Below are 16,350 nucleotides of genomic sequence, written 5' to 3' on the forward strand. Positions count from 1 at the left end.
TGAGTTACGTGACCTCAGACGCCCCTCCTCATGGGCCCGGACATCCCTCTTCTTTCTCACAAGGGAAGATTGAGACACTTGCTCTGGATGTGCCTTGGGCTTGGTTTTCCCAAACAATCTGCTTCCCAGAGGAATAGAGAGAGAAGTTCCTGCCTTCTCCTCCCATGTCTGTGGTTCTGTCCCCGTCTGCCCTCCTCCTCAACCACTTTGTCCCCTCCTTGTGTAACCGATGCAGCTGGTCCCTCATCCTTCTCTTCAAACTGCCCCTCCCCCTCAGATTTCACTCACTCAAAAAACAAGTTGGAGTTTACTGACAATTTGGGTGGAAAGACCTAGAAGAGGGAGGGTCTCTCACCCCAGTGCAACACTTGAGATGCTTTTCTGACATTTCTCTCCACCCTTCTCCCTACTTAGGTCCCTCCATTCGCCTACCCACCACATCCTTCAAGGTGGGCAGCACAAAGGGCCACCAGGCACCAGGGCACACCTTCCTGATATAAATAACAACAATACTTGTCTATGTAGAAGTAGCACCACAAACCTTCTGGGACTCTGAGTCCGAGCAGCTGAGGCTGCAAGAGAGGCCCCGAAGCTGGAGCACAGGAGACCTGCCTGTGCCCCACCCGCACCCAGCCACACTGCAGGCGACACGTGGCCGGTTACTTCCCTTGCTGGGCCTGGATTTCCTTGTCTGAGTTCTCTTCCCTCTAGACCGTACTGCCTTGAGGGGAGGCTCAGGGACAGGCCTGCCCTGGGACAGGCCCCAGCAAGTCCACGTAGACACCAAGCTGCCCGCTTGACCACCTCCACAGGGATTCTGCTCTGCCCCCGAGGGAGGCCCACAGCCAGGACCTGGGGCAAATGCTGTAAATCCACAGGAGTGCTCGCAGTTCAGCACACCTGGGAGCCGTAGATCGCTGGGCGTGGAGCAGGTGGGTGAAGGCCATGGTGGCTTTCTGAGGAGAAAAAGAAGCCCTGGCCTGTAGCATCTGCCAACTTCCATGGTATAACCGCCCCCCCGCCCCCATGACCAATTTCAGCCTCCCAACATGCTGCACAGAATGCAGAATTGGGAAGAGATGTGCAAATTTGTTTTTCTGAGCCAGCACCAGCTGACTTCAGCGCACCACCCAGCAAGGGGAAGGGCATGAATCCAGGGACCCTAACCTCAAGGATGTGCTGGCTTCTGCTGGGGAGAGCCAGCAAGCGGACTCCTAAATCTGTGCGTCCCTTTCACAGGTCAGCTTAACAAGGGAGGATAAAAAACTCAAGGGTGCATTTATGAGGGAATTTGTTTCAGCAACAATCAAATCACTTAGCAATTTAATTGCCTAAATATTTCTTTACCTAATTTAAAAATCGCTCGTCCCGTCCTGTGAGTAATTGGGCAATGTATTATTGAATTACTGAGGGATTTAGTGCCTAAATTGAAGAAGCAATCAACCATTTGCATCTTTGAATCGAGGAGCTGATTGACACCTGAGGAGGTATTCATACCTGGCTGGGGTGGGCGGCGTGGGAAGCTGGTTCTCCGAGCCTCTCTAGCAAGCTGCACCCCCCCGTGAACCAGGAGCCCAACACGGTGGGAGCAGTTTTCATCGTCAGCTGGGCCTGGGCCTGCTTGCCCTCCTGGGTCCTCTCGTGCTGCTGTCTTTGCTCATCACTTCCCAATTTTCACCTCTGTCCCTAGATTCTTCAATTTTGGCCCTTGGCTTTCTCCATTTTGGTTTGTCTTCCCCGCCTTTCTGCCTCTGTCTCCATTCGCCTTGTCCCACTCTGTCTTCTTCCCTTCTTTTGTGTTTTTTGTTTGCTTTGTCTGTGTTTGCTTTATCTCTCCATGTCTCTCCCCTCCTTGTCTCTTCTTTGCTGTCTCTCTGTTTCTCTTGGAGTCTCTCTCTCTCTCTCACACTCACACACACACACACACACACACACACACCTGGCCTTGTCTTCCAGCCCCAGTTCCTCCCTGCTTTGCTTTCCCAGCTGTACGCTGGTCCCTGGCTCCTTGGCACCATGCTGCCCAATTGACCTCCCTCCCTCTAGCTGTCTCTGCCCTGCCTCTTGAGGGAAATCAGAGTCAGAACCTGTGCTACGAACCCACAAACACACTCAGGATTCCATTACACCTGGGAGCCACAGGTGGCAGGGGGTGGGGATGGGGCAAAGGCAGTGGTGGCTCTCTGAAGGAAACGAAATCCTTGCCTTGTAGCATTTCCAATTTCCATGGTGTTAATACTCTCACCATGGCTGATTCCAAGCTCCCAGCACAATGTCACTGAATGCAGAATTGGGAAGAGATGCACAAGTTTGGTTCTTCTGAGTCAGTGCCAGCTGATTTCAGCACACCTCCAGGCAAGGGGGTGGAAGGGGCTTCCGTCCTGCCTGCAGGACCTAGGAGGGGGCTGCTGACAGGGCTGACCACAGAGCAGCCCAGTGCAGCCTCCCCAGGGCAAGGTCTCACTGGGCATGATGGGGCTCGGCTCTGGGCCAACACCTCACTCCATCCTGGCTACTACTTCCTTGAAGCTGACTTCACAGTATGCTCACCTTAGGGTGGGGCAGGGAGCCGGAGGATTGACTTCCATAGTCGCTAAGGAAGCCTTCCAAGATGAAATACCTGCATTGAACAGAAGGCAGAGGTACAAGAGAGGGCAGAAGGGCATTCCCAGCAGAGGGCAGGAGCCAGACCGCGTGTGGGGATGGGGTCGGGGGGGACGTAGCTGCTGTGGGGGGTGCTGGTGACCACGAGCAGTTCAGTGTTACCAGAGTGTGAAGTTTGAGGCTGGGGAAGGTGAGAGTGGTGCAGAACAGGCAGACACGAGCCAGGGTCCTGGAGGGCTTTGAAGGAGCCCGGTCTTTTCTGGAAGGCAGTGAGGAGAGTAATGTGATCTGTTGCCTTAGTTCGGTTTCCGTGAAAACAGGCCTCTTGACAAGGATTTGGGTGAAATCATTTGTTTGCCAGGTGATTGCAGGAAGCAAGTGAGGGAGTAGGGAACTAGACAGGATGGAGAAGAGTGGAGAAAGCATGTGTTAATGAGCAGGCTACTGCTGTGGGCATTTGGAGCCCCGGCCCGGTGGGGCCCCTCTGACGTATGGAACATGCCTCAGAACTGTCCAATCAAGGGTGGGAAGCAGGGTTATTCATCCACCACAGTTCATTCCTTGTTGGTGGAGGGTTGCTCTTGGGGTGTCAATGCCCCTGGCATTCCAATCTGACCCACGTGGGTGCCAAGTTCAGTCCAGGGTCAGAAAATGCCCTTTATGAAGAGAGACCAAGATGCCTAGGACCTGGGTCCCAGGCTGGGAAGTGGCAGAGAAACCCACGTGGCCAGTGCCTTTTGACGGCTGCCTTTGCATTGGGCAGCACGGGGGTCATTGGTGACTCTGGGGAGGGCAGTTTCAGAGGGATAAAGGGGCAGAAGCCAGAGAGGACTGACTTATGGGAAGAATGAGAGATGATACAGAGAATATAAATTATTCCAAAAAGTACGGGGACAACAGGGGAACTGTTGCAAGGCCCCTGGGGCAGGGGAAAAGGTGAGCTGCATGCAGACTGCGGAGTTGCTCAGAGCCCAGGAGAGCAAGCAGGTGGGTCTGCAGGAACAGCAGCATCCCGCCCAGCCTGCACCGACTCAGACTGAACAGCCCGAGCCCTAGCTGACACCTTGCGCTTCCATATTTCTCCTTGGGCATCACGGATTGGCTCGCCATGACCAGTTCTGCAAGCATTTATTTGATTGATTGGAAGCAGGCAGGGCGCTGCTCTCCAGGGGAACAGACCCCATGTTAGGCATCAAGGGGGTGAGAAAAGGAGGACCTGTCCGCATAGTCTAGGGAAGTTGCAGCCGTGCAATGACAGATGCAGGGAGCAGGCTGGGGGCGTGCACCAGTGGAGGCATCAGGAAGCGTGGTAGAGTCAGAGAGGAGACAGCTGTTGTGCCTGGGCTGGGGCAGCCAAGCCTGGAATGATGAGGGATATTTAGAGGTAGAGGAAAGAGCGGGCAGGCATTCCTGAACTTCAAAGCCTTCCTAGCCTGCTTACGCCTTCCTGGTAACTGGATATCACACGCCCTCAAGACTAGGGATCCACTGCCGCCAGAAGCAGTCCTTTCATAGCCAGACCCCTGCCACCATCCTTTGGTGGATCAGACTGCCCTTGTTGGGGAGTGTCACAGAGGATGTTCGGAAGGAGAGGAGGAGTGTCACACTGGGCCTCCAGCTTAAGGGAAGAAGGCTGCTTTCTTAGGTTCGGTTCCTTGGTGTCGTAGGCTGAATAGCAGCACCCGCCACCCCGCGCCAAAAAAAGATATCCACGTCCTAATCCCCAGAACCTGTGAATGTTACCTTACATGGCAAAAGGGACTTTGCAGCTGTGATTAAGTTAGGGCTCTTGAGATGGAGAGATTACCCTGGATTATCAAATGGACCTCAAATGTAATCCCAAGGGTCCTTATGAGAGGGAGGTAAGAAGGTCAAAGGAGGAAGTAGGAAACATGACAATGGACGCAGAGGTTGGAGTGACGCACGAAAGGGGCCACCAGCCAAGGAATTCAGGCAGCTTCCAGAAGCTAGAAAAGACAAGGAAACAGATTCTCCCCTGGAGTCTCCAAGAGGAACCAACACTGCTGACACCTTGACTTTAGCTCAGTGAGACTTGATTTTGGACCTCTGGCCTTCCGAGCTGTAAGAGAATAAATGGATGTCGTTTTAAACCACCAAGTTTGCGGTGATTTGTTACAGCAGCCAGAGTAAATGAATACACCTGGGAAGCAGACTAAACAATAAAGGTTTGCATGTAGGGATTTGAGTGGGGAGTGCCCCTCACCTGTAGGGAGTGAAGGCAGCAGAGGTGGAAAGACGAGGCAGCCGAACCGCTATGGAGTCACAGATGATTCCATGTGGCCCTGCAGAGTTGTCCCAGGTGAGGCAGAGAGCTGGCCCATGACCCGTGCAGAGCAGTTCTTGGATGGAGCTGCCCTGAGCAGGGGATGTGGCCTTGGTTGAGAGCAGCTCATGGGGAGAGACTGTGAGCCCTGCAGGCCATACTCACCCTGGTCCTGCAGGCCTCCTACAGCCGTGGAAGGCACACCTCTCTGAGCCTTCTTCCTGAGGTCTGCGGGCCCGGTACTTGGACAACTTTCTAACATCCTGAACTTTTTCATCTATTGAGGAGCTCCACAGTGTGTCCACATCTCTCCCTGAGCAAGAAATAGGGGTTTTAGTCCCAGTTTCTAGAACTGTTACTAAGTACTTTACATGTGCTGCCGACTTTAATCCTAGGAGGAGCACTAGCTATTATTTATTTATTTTATGGATGAACAAACTGATAGAAAGGTGAAATGAATGCCCAAGGTCAGGGCCAGGATGCACCCTAGGTCTGCCTGGTACCTTCACTGCCCTGTGACATTGCCTCTCACTATCCACCATTTTCTTATTAGCTGTGTCATCTTGAGCAGGTCACTTAACCTCTTTTGGCCTCAGTTTGTTATTTATTTATTTATTTATTTATTTATTTATTTATTTATTTATTTATTTATTTATTTATTTATTTATTTATTTATTTATTTATTTATTTATTTATTTATTTATTTATTTATTTATTTATTTATGGCTGTGTTGGGTCTTCGTTTCTGTGCGAGGGCTTCCTCTAGGTGCGGCAAGTGGGGGCCACTCTTCATCGCGGTGCGCGGGCCTCTCACTATCGCGGCCTCTCTTGTTGCGGAGCACAGGCTCCAGATGCGCAGGCTCAGCAATTGTGGCTCACGGGCCTAGTTGCTCCGCGGCATGTGGGATCCTCCCAGACCAGGACTCGAACCCGTGTCCCCTGCATTGGCAGGCAGATTCTCAACCACTGCGCCACCAGGGAAGCCCCTGGCCTCAGTTTTTTTGAAAACGAATTCTACTCTCTGTTGCGCCTCCCTCCTAGGTTTGCTTTCACCTGGCTTCCAAGGAGATGAGATGTAGCAGGCTTGTGCCTGGGCTCGTGACCCAGCTGCTCTGACTCCCTGTGCCCAGCAAGCTTGCCCCCGCCCCGTGTTTCCCCCTCACCATCCGGTCCCTGGTAGCTCTGGGCCCCTGATCCAGAAGAGGAGGGGGATGCAGGAGGGAGACTCATCTCTGGCTGCTTGTGGTTTTCAAGATTGACTTGTCACCTTTGTAGTTTCCCTTAATGCTGGGAATTATGCAGGACCGCTGGGAATGGTCATATGGTTTATGTGCTGGGGCTTGGCCAAGGAGGACATGGTGGTTGAAGTGCAGCCCACACTGGGCACCTCTTGCTTGGCACAAAGGTACCATCTGCCAAGGGACTGCATCTGCCCAGAGGGGATAGCCTTTTAAAATTCTTACAAAAGCCACACATTGGATCGCAGTGGGCTGGGAATGTGTTGGCTTTGCAGGAGCCCAGGGCTTGAAGCTCAGCCCTCACACCCTGGAATCCAGAGTAGAGAAGGGGAGTGAAGCAAACCCCACCTAACTCACAGCTGCAGTGCCAGAAGCCACTGGGATCCCTCTGTAGGAGCTGCCCAACCTCCCAGACACACGCAGAGGGAGTCTTAGAGCCTTTGGCCCACTTCTCTCTGCGGACCTCGGCATGGAGGCCCCCATCCCAGGCTGGAGACAACCACAGAAGGTCACAGTGCATGTTTTTAATTGTCCCAGAGTGGTTACTTCCTTACTCATCTCTCCCTTCCCAGTCCTTTCTGTATGGGCTCCAGATTAACGTGCCTCAAACCCAGACTTCACTGCATTCCTTCCTTCCCTGGCTCAGAAACTTCCATGGTTCCTCCCTGTCCAGACTGGCATTCAGCGCACATGATCTCTCTCACGCACGCGCACACACACACACACACACACACACACACACACATCCCTCCAAGGCAGCCGACAGCTGCTCCTTTCTCTTCCCTAATTTCCCTTTGGCCTTCTGTCATCTCCTGTCCCCAGATCCCACCTTCAGACCTTTGCCTCCTGGACCTCTATCCTCACCCTCTCCTTTTCACTCTCTAAATAATGACTTCCCCTACGGGCTGCGCAAAGCCCCCCTCATGCAGGGCAGAGGGCTATTGACCCCAGGTGAGGCTGTGGGCAAGGCAGGCAGCTCTGGGGGTGCAGCTTGGTGCCTCGAGTGCCCTGAGGACTGAGTTTGAAGCAGGTGCTCTGAGGGGCCTGTACTGGACAGCAGCAGCTTCCCGTGCAATGGGGGCTCCCCGGGCAGGACGTGGGGGCCCAACCCAGCTGTGAGTGGGTTCCAGGTCCCCCAGAGGCTCCCAGGGCCCTCCTAACTGGGAGGATCAAAGGTGGAGAACCTGCAGTTCATGGGGCCCCGGCCCCTGCTGCTGCAGGATGCCCAGGAGACCACCAGCCTGTAAGCCAGACAGTCAGCACACTTACCAAGACCAGGCATCAGAAGGGGACACGTGCAATGACTGTGTCACACACGCTGCCCCACACAGGAGCCACTCACTGGCCACGTGTGGCTACTGAGCGCTTGAAATGTGGCTCATCCCAATTAAGATGTGCTGCAAGTGTATTATAATAGTACATAATAATATTATGGTCATATTGGGTTAGGTAAATCTTTTCACCTGTTTCTTTTTTACTTTTTTAATGTGGCTATTAAAAAATACATTTGTGGGTCACATTATATTTCTATTGGACACTGCTGGTCTTGGGGGTAGAAAACATAGGCGAGGTCCTCGAATGGTCGGTCACACTGTGAAACAGGTGATGTTTAGAAATGGGCTAGAGAAAACAGAGGCGGTCTCTGACACGTGGAGCCCCGACCGCGGCAGGTGCCGAGTGCTGGCCCCGACGCTGCCCTGCGGCCGGGGAGCATGGCTGGCGCAGCTGCTCCCTGTGCTGGGTGCATCTCAGAGCAGAGCTTCTGCTGGTGGGAATGGCAGAGTCCTGGGTGTCTGAGCACGCGGTGTGCGCAGATGAAGACCTGTGGGCCTGGGGAGGAGGCTGACAGACAGATCCTCTCCAGGCAGCCCTCATCACCATTCCAAGAGGTGACTCATCCAGATCCCGCTCTCCTCAGGCCACCCTGCATAAACACGGGCCGTCATCTGGGCCGTTAGGATGATTATCGCCACTCACAGCAAATCACGCTGAACCACAGTGTGCGGGGGGATTCCCAGCCAAGAGAGGGGGCGTGGAGGAGGGCATGGTGCTTACTGCATCCACCTGCGGGGCTCTGGAGCTGTCAAGAGATGCTTCCAGGGGGACCCCGATGGCTCTTCCGTCCCAAGCTAATTTGCCAGTTCCCGGCAAATCTGCAGCCAGAGGGGAAGGCTTAGGACCTCTGAGAACCATGAACAACCACAGATTCCTTCCGCCGCCCCCTTCCAGCCCCCCAGAACAGCTCTGGCCCAGGGGGCTAGGCTTCCTCCCCTGCCAGCCCTCCACCCCAGCCAGAGCACAGGGACTGCAGAGTGACTCTGGTCAGGCAGGGTGCCTCGTCCCTGGGGCAGCCTGGCCTTCCAGGGGAGTCCTGGCTCGTGGAGGATGTGCGCCCTCTGCAGGACTAACGTGCAGGTGCAGGTTCCACAGGAAGGAGGAGGTAGCTCATTCTAGAGGCTGTACCTTGGGGCTGTAGGAAGACACGGGTCCTGGAGAGGCCTTCTCTCTTGTGGCTACTGCTTCTTGGGTTAAAGAATAAATGATCACGGTGCACCTGACTCCTGCAGTGTCTGCCCAACAGCTACCAGTTCTCTGAGTTGACGTTTGCTGGGCTAAACACACTTATAGTCATTCATGTTTCAATCTGTAAGGTAGGTCTTTTTATTCCTAATTTATAGATGAGAAAACAGAGGCTCAAAGAGGTTATGTATATTGTCCAGGGCCACACAACTGTTACCTGGAGTCTGACTCCAGAGCTCATGGACTAAACCAGTTCACTCTGCAGCCTGCTTAGGGTGTGGACTCCCAGGAAGGAAATAGAGCAGACAGCTCTGGTGACCGTCATTGCAGTGACCAAGATGAGGTGAGGGTGATGGAGAAGCGGAGAGGACCTGGGCCCTGGGGTAGGAGTGACACCAGGCCGTTTCTGAGTTCTCCTAAGAAGAACTTGTCAATCTCCCAAGCCCCAGCTACATGTGCTGTCCTTCCCCATCCCCCCTCCTTCCCCAGCCCCCTCCTTCCCCACCCCTCAACAAGGCCGCTTCATTCCGCTTCACGTGCCTCTGTGGTCAGCCACAGTGTCCCTGTGGAAGGAGAGAACAAACTCACCCATTCACTTGGTTTTCATACTTCCTCCCATTTCACAGAGGGGGAAACTGAGGCCCAGCTGTGGGGGAGGGGTGCTTTCTCCAACCACAGGTCACCCCACTGGTCACTTGCAGACCTCAGGCCTGCCACCCTCACTGAGCGGGACTGGGTGGTGTAGCTGAGTCTTTGCTGAGCAGAGAGAAGTCAGGAGTTGTCTCTGAGCTTTCTCTACATGCATGCTTGCGGGCCTCGCCCCTTCTCTCCCTATCACAGCAGATCTTGTGTCTCTTCTTCAGAGTCCTTCCCTCCTTCCTCCTGCCTTTGGTCTGACAGGTTCTCTAACATCCTCCTCTACTGAACTTAAGAGTTTTGAGAACCCATCTTCCCCAAGTCCCCCTCATCACCTTCTGTGTCACTTCTCCATCACCCTCATCTCATGCTGCTCATTACAGTGACTTTCACCACGCCCACCCCTCTCCCACTGCCTCTGTTACCTGCACCTCCACCAGCATCTTCACTATCACCACCACCACCTGCCATTGCCAGCATCGCCATCATCACTATTCTCTTCCTCCTCGTGGCTTGCACCACCCTGACCTCCTTGTTGCCATCCTTTCCACCACGACCATCATCAACGTTACCTCTAGCATCTCCATTTCATCCACAGCATCACATCCTGTATCGCCTCCACCGTTACTGTCACCACCGCCACCACTACCATTACCTACATCATATTTACCGTCACCAGCGCCATAGCCACCATCTCCTCCAGGCCCATCTTCACCTCTGTCATCCCCACCATTACCAGGAACTCCACCCTCCCCTCCACCTCTGTCATCTTCTCAGCTATTTCCAGCCCTATCCCTTCCACCATCATCTCTCCCACCATCATCTCTCCCATCACCTCTGCCACCTCCACCATCCCTGTCACCACCCCTCTCTCTCCCAGAGACAGTGCCTGACATTGAACCAGGGACTTGGGCAAGGAGCCCTGGCAGAGAAGAACACCTTCCTGCCTGACCGACACACCCTCCCAGATTTCTCAGAGAAGACCCTCAGCAAGCTGGGTGTCAGAACAATCCCTCCTCTTGACCCTTCCACAGGATGCTTCTGACAGGAGACAACTCAGCCCTCCCTGTCAGCCATGTCTGTACCTAAAGAGACAGCTGCTGTCTGGATGAGGGATCAAGGCCATTAATCAGGGGCTGCCCTTGTTTGCATAATGACTGAATACATTTGCATGCCATTTGCTCCCAGCTTCTGAGCGTGGCCCTGTGGGTGTTTAGGTGTCATTTGCATATCACTGCAGGTGAGGGTCCGGCCTTTGAGACATGGGCACTTATTAATTCCCTATTCTTTTATGTGCCAGTTCAGAAAAGAACTTGGAATGCTTAATTCTAGAGTCAGTCAGCTGCAGGGCTCTGAGGTGGGGAGGTAGGGAGGTCCACTTAAGAGCCAGAGGGGAGAGGGCAGCTGGAGGCTTTGGTGTGGTCCAGGGTGGAACTGGTGGGGCGGGGTTGGGGTGGGTGTGGGTTGTTGGCTGCAGAGACAAGCTCTGGTTCTTAGTATCAGTTCAGGATAGTGCCCTGCACAGCCACTCCTGTCTGTCCCCCCCGCCCCCGGCTGTAATCCCTTCACTGTGACCTTGGGCAAGTCCCTCCCCCATCCTGTGTGGAAGGCGTTAAGCCACTAAGCCCACTCCATCCAATGCCTGCTCTGCTCTGAGTGTGGCGGTTCTCCTCCTGCCTGCACATTGGAATCACCTGAGGAGCTCTTTAAAAATACCAGCACCCTGGCACCCACCCAGCCCTCGGTGGGCCCTGGGCATGGGTTATTATTAAAAGCTGCCTGGTGACTTTAATGTGCAGCCAAGATTAAAAGCGACTGCTTGTGGCACTACCCTCCCACCCTGCCCCCAGCCTCCCGCGGCCTCCCAAGACCCACCTCCCTCATTTCCAGTTGCTGCTGCTATTTCCCTCACTAAAGGCTCACCTAGCCCCAGGATCTGGCAGGACAATTTGGATGCTAGTGCTTTTGCTGGAGGCCTCAGAAATAAATCCTTCCCCCCTGGGCCACGTGGCTGATGGCTCACGCGTGGCAGGATAGCACTTGGCAGTGGCTGGAAATTCCCCCGTCTCTCCACCTTGGTCTTGCCCAGTGGCATCTCCCTGCCTGTGGCTGATCCAGAGAGGAGTCTGCAGGGGCCAGGAAGGGGAGGGGGCTGCTCCTGGGCAGCTCTCCTCCACCCCTCCTCTCCCAGACTCACCCATCAGTCATTCCACACTCCCAGGCTTTGCTGTCGCCATTTCCACGCCTGGCAGAGAGGCCCGGCAGCCCCTCTTGGCTCCTTACTCTCAAGCCCTGCGCACTGATGTCCTTGCAACCCCAGAGCCCCAGCCCAGCCCCCATCTGGAGAAGGAATGTCCAGAGCAGCCTGAATGTTGTTTCAAACAAGCTATAGTAAACATGGCTGTAATTTGGCCTTCCCCAAACTTTCTGGGGTCATAACAGGCATATCCTGCACAGGGCAGGATAAGGGAAGTGGGACAGAGCACCTGCACGTCCCCCCAGGTAGTGCAGCCCCGGAACGTCTTGGCCCACCTGTGGGTCCTCGGTTGCCAGGGGAAGGGTGGCCTGTGAGATGGGGGTCTGCCTTGAGGAGGACCAGACAGGAGACTCGGGTGTACGCCCTGGGGGAGAAGGCAGACCCTGAGTAAGGCTGTGGGCAGGCGAAGACATGAACATGGGGAGCTGCCCCAGGACCAAGGCTTGGGTGTCAACAGTGGGGGCTCTGGTGTTCGCTGTCAGCGTTCACATTCTAACTTTGCCGTGATGATGAGGGTGATGATGGCATCTGTCTTCTGAATTTGAGGATTATGGGAGAGGAAGCCCGTGACATGTTTAGCACAGGGCCTGGGACATAGGAATTGCTCAGCAAGTGCAACTATGATTATTGTGCCCTCCTTCCTGACCTCCTGGAGCTCCAGCCCATTCCCCCTTGTCACAGTTCCCTCGCCCTGGGGTTTCAGGCCCCTAAGGGGTTAGTGGGAGGGTGGGATTAGGGAAGACTTGCTGCCTTGCCCTTTGGGATGGGGGCTGCAGCTCCACATTCTGGGGCCTGAGGCTTCCCATTGGGGTTGGTGGTGACAGGAACAGGAGCACCAGAGCTGGGGCAGCCCCTCCCGACCATGGGCTGCGGCACTAAGGCGGCAGCTCAGGCCCCAGCACTAATGAGCTCTGGACTTGCAGACCCTGGCCGGAGTCCACCCAGAGGAAAAAGGGTCAGAGGGCACGGTCAAGCCACATTCCCTCCCCAGCAGTGACAGAACTGAGCAACTGGTCTATGTAGGAGTAGAATTGGCAGGACTTGGGGATGGATTGAAGTGTGTATGTGTGCCTGTGGAGGGGAGGGTGGCAAGGGCAGTAAGGGAGGACTAGAGAGTTCCTTTGGTCTAAATGGACCTGAACATCCTTTTTCTGAAAGGCAGACAAAAAAGACGGTTCCGACATAGTTACATGTCAATCAGATTGAAAAACAAAACCACCAGTAATACCCGCAAGGCTGCAGTATGGGTGTGTAGAGTGTTTGTGTGTGTGTGTGTGTGTGTGTGTGTGTTGTGGTTGGGATGGGGCAGTGGCCTGGGAAGCACACCCGTGAAAAGCATCAGCCTTGAGGATCAGCACACAAGTACCATTTGTCACTTTGCTGTGTTCAGCCAACACTGATGTCTCTGTTGATGGTCACTAAGATGACTTTTAGTTAGTTGAGAAAGAAACCCCACATTCCCTCCTATTTCACTACCTCCCCCAATTTTCTAGAACTTCTCTTTTTTCTTCCTTCAATTCCTACTCATTCTCTTTCTTCCTCCCTTGTCCCCTTGAGAGGCCAGTGTTCCAAACTCAAGTCTGATCACAGCAATGGGGCTGAGTCCTGGGCAGTGGAGGCCCCTCTCACTATGTCCCACTAGTTATGTCCTTCCCCCTGCAGTAGGTGTAGCCCTTCCCCCTCACTGGACAGAGGTCAGGGGCTTCAGCCCAGCATTGGGCTCTGCTGGCCAGCTGGAGGGTGGGTGCAGAGCCCATTTCCTTTATCCCTCTCTGAGTCAGAAACACAGACTCTGGGGCCCAGAGAACTTGGGTCTTTATACATGCCACCTCTGTGAAGCTGTAGGTGGATAGAGAGCCATTATCCTGGCTCCAGGAACAGAGAGTTGTCTTGGGGTCATTCAAGGTAGCCAGAGAAGGGAAATGAATGACCTCCAGGGAAGAGGCTTGGAACAAGAGTGAAAGGAGGAGAGATGGGATGAGATCATAGAATAGATATAGCCAATCTAAACTTTCATATCAGGCTGAGGACCAAGTTTTGGAAAGCTTGGATAGGGCCTGGGCGCTTCCATTTACTTTATCTCTATGCTCATGACCACTATGGCTCATTTAAAAATATTATGTTTAGGTCTTGCTCATTGGAAGTGTGTAGACACTAGTCTTTCCAGAATGAAGTTATCCCTATTTTCATCTCCACCATGACTGCCGTCACCACCAACCCCATCACCAATATCAATACAGAGATGGCCATTGTAGACAGTTTTTGTTAACTGAATGAAAGCCAGCACTACCGTCACCACCACTGACATCTTCATCTCCACCACTGCTGGAATTGAATCACCACTACCACCACCTCCACCATCGTCGGTGACATCACACCTCTACCACCAACCCCCCCACCACTGACACCAACAACATCACTAACAACCACCGTTATCATCAACATCCCCACCATCATCACCAGAACTGATATTGTCACCAAGGCTACAGCACCGTTGATATCATCTTCACCACCACCACCACCACTGTCATTGACATTGCCACTATTGCCCTCACTGACATCATGACCACAGTCATTCACCACCATCATTAGCAACCTCACAACTCCTCCCGCCCACCATCATCCTCACAACCATCATGCCTGAATCCCCGCCATTGTCACTGACATCACCACTACCACCACTGATTTCTATCTTCTCTCCTAGAACCATGTTCCTTTCCTTCAGAGCACAAAAGGAATGTGCAATTATACATTCTTTAAGGTGATTACCTGGTTCCCACTCAACTACAAGTGTCATGGAAGCAGGGATTGTGTCCGTCTTTCCCCCACTGGGGAATTCTCCGTGCCTGGACAGTGGGCAGCTCACAGTAAGGACTCCGTAAATGTCTATGGAATTAACAAATTATTTAGACCAGCACAGTCTCTACACTTAGTTGAAGGGAACTTAGTCTCTAGGATTTGAATGCTTCCCATAGTGCTATCTCAGGACTGGACCTTACTAGAGAAAAATAACACTGGGTGATAAAAGTGATCAACTAAGAGGGGAGAAGTCTGTGCTGGCTCTGTGATACACACAGCAGTGTGGGAAGATCCTAACCTACAGTCCACCAGCTGGGAGCACAGCAGACGAGCTGAGAGATGTTCAGCTCCTCTGAGATCTTCATTTCCATCACTGTGTCACCTGGAATTTATCTGAACCTGGATCGATTCAGTGTCAAGACTTAATCCAGTCCATCTTTAAGAGCAACAGAGGTTTTCAAACATGCTCCCAGTAGGGCAGAGCTTCCTTGGAGGTACCTTGGAGGAAATGATGACCTTCAAGGAGGGGTCTGAGGGGGATCACAGAGAGGAGGGCTCTGGGCTTCCCACCCAAACTTCAACCATTGGGCTCCTGGCATAGATTTTGTAACAATGAGGCTCCAATGATTTTAAAATCAGGTTTGAAAACCATTGGCCTAGAAGGCGAGTGTTTGAATTGTTTCGTTTTGGAATAGATGTTTGGCATTGCGTATATGTCCAAACCAAAAGTCATAAGCCAACTAATGCCACCAGGCCAAAAGAAGCATTAGGAAATGCACACCGATGTTTCTATGGACCCTTCTCCTCCCAAGGCCACAGCTCATCGAGATGTCTTTTATTCTGGTTCTTCGGTAAACTGGAAACACAATTTTGTTCTTAGAGAACTGTACTCCATGCAGGAACCCTTGTTTAAATAAACTGTCTTGGGAACAGAAGCCTGAGGAGGAGGGCAGTATATGAATTTACCCATGTGCCTTCCTGCCCAGCAAACGCTGGCTCTTTAGCCATGCAGAAAAGACCCTGGTGGGGGGAACAGGACCCCATTCTTCCGAGTAACCCCCTCCAGCAGAAACACAGCAGCCAAGAGACTCAGAGTCAGCCAGGGATGGGAGATTGTCACCTGAGGGGAAGGAGACCAGACACTAATTGGGGACATAGTGCCTTTCCAGTGATGGTCACTGAGAGTGACAGGGCGGGAGCAGGAGAGTGAGAAGGATGGTCGTGCCTCACCCCCAAGGGCCAGGTCCACAGCAAAACAACAGATCCCTCCCCCGCATCCATCAGCCCCCTCTGAAAAAGTGTAGCCACTGGGCAGGGCTCTGCATGTGTGTGGGTGTGTGTGCGTGTATACACACTTGCCAAGCAGCTGTGGGGATGGGGGCACCTAGCCAGCACCCTGTCTCTCTGTTGGTTCAGCCCCTTCTGGCCAACCTTCATGTCTGTCCTCAGGGTACCCCTCAGAGCATGGGCAGGCAGGGCGGGGGGCCCGGGGCTGGGGCACAGTCTGGGGAGAGCGGGTGGCAGGCACCGCTGCTCCAGGGAGAGTCTGCACTGCCCGAGTCAGGGAAAAGATGGCATTCTCTGGAGAGATTAAGGCTGCAAAAGAGAGTCTAGTCTGAGGTGGCATCCAGGCTGAGAAATGAAGGTGCCATTGTGAGGGGGCTTTGAAACCAGGAGGGGAGTCGCTTGCTAGCCAGAGATTTGGGCTGTGACCTTCCACAGACTGCTGGGGAGGCTCTGGAAAAACACTGTCATGTGTGACTGGTACATTGGGAGTAAGGGGAGCCATGGGGTCGGGCCCTCCTCTCCGGACCAGGGATTGAGCAAGGCTGTTAGACACGTCCGTTTCTTCCACAGGAGGCAGCTGGCTCTCAAGGTCGGTTATACCCTCAACCATTTGCTTCCTGGTGCAGAACCACTGCAGCCTTGGAAAGCCCTCAGCCACTGAGGGATGGCTGACCAGCACAGTCTCCTCCCAGTGTGTGCCCTCTCTCTAGCCCTCGCAGTCTCTC

This window comes from Balaenoptera ricei, chromosome 2, assembly GCF_028023285.1.
Source record: "Balaenoptera ricei isolate mBalRic1 chromosome 2, mBalRic1.hap2, whole genome shotgun sequence".
NCBI classification, from domain to species: domain Eukaryota; kingdom Metazoa; phylum Chordata; class Mammalia; order Artiodactyla; family Balaenopteridae; genus Balaenoptera; species Balaenoptera ricei.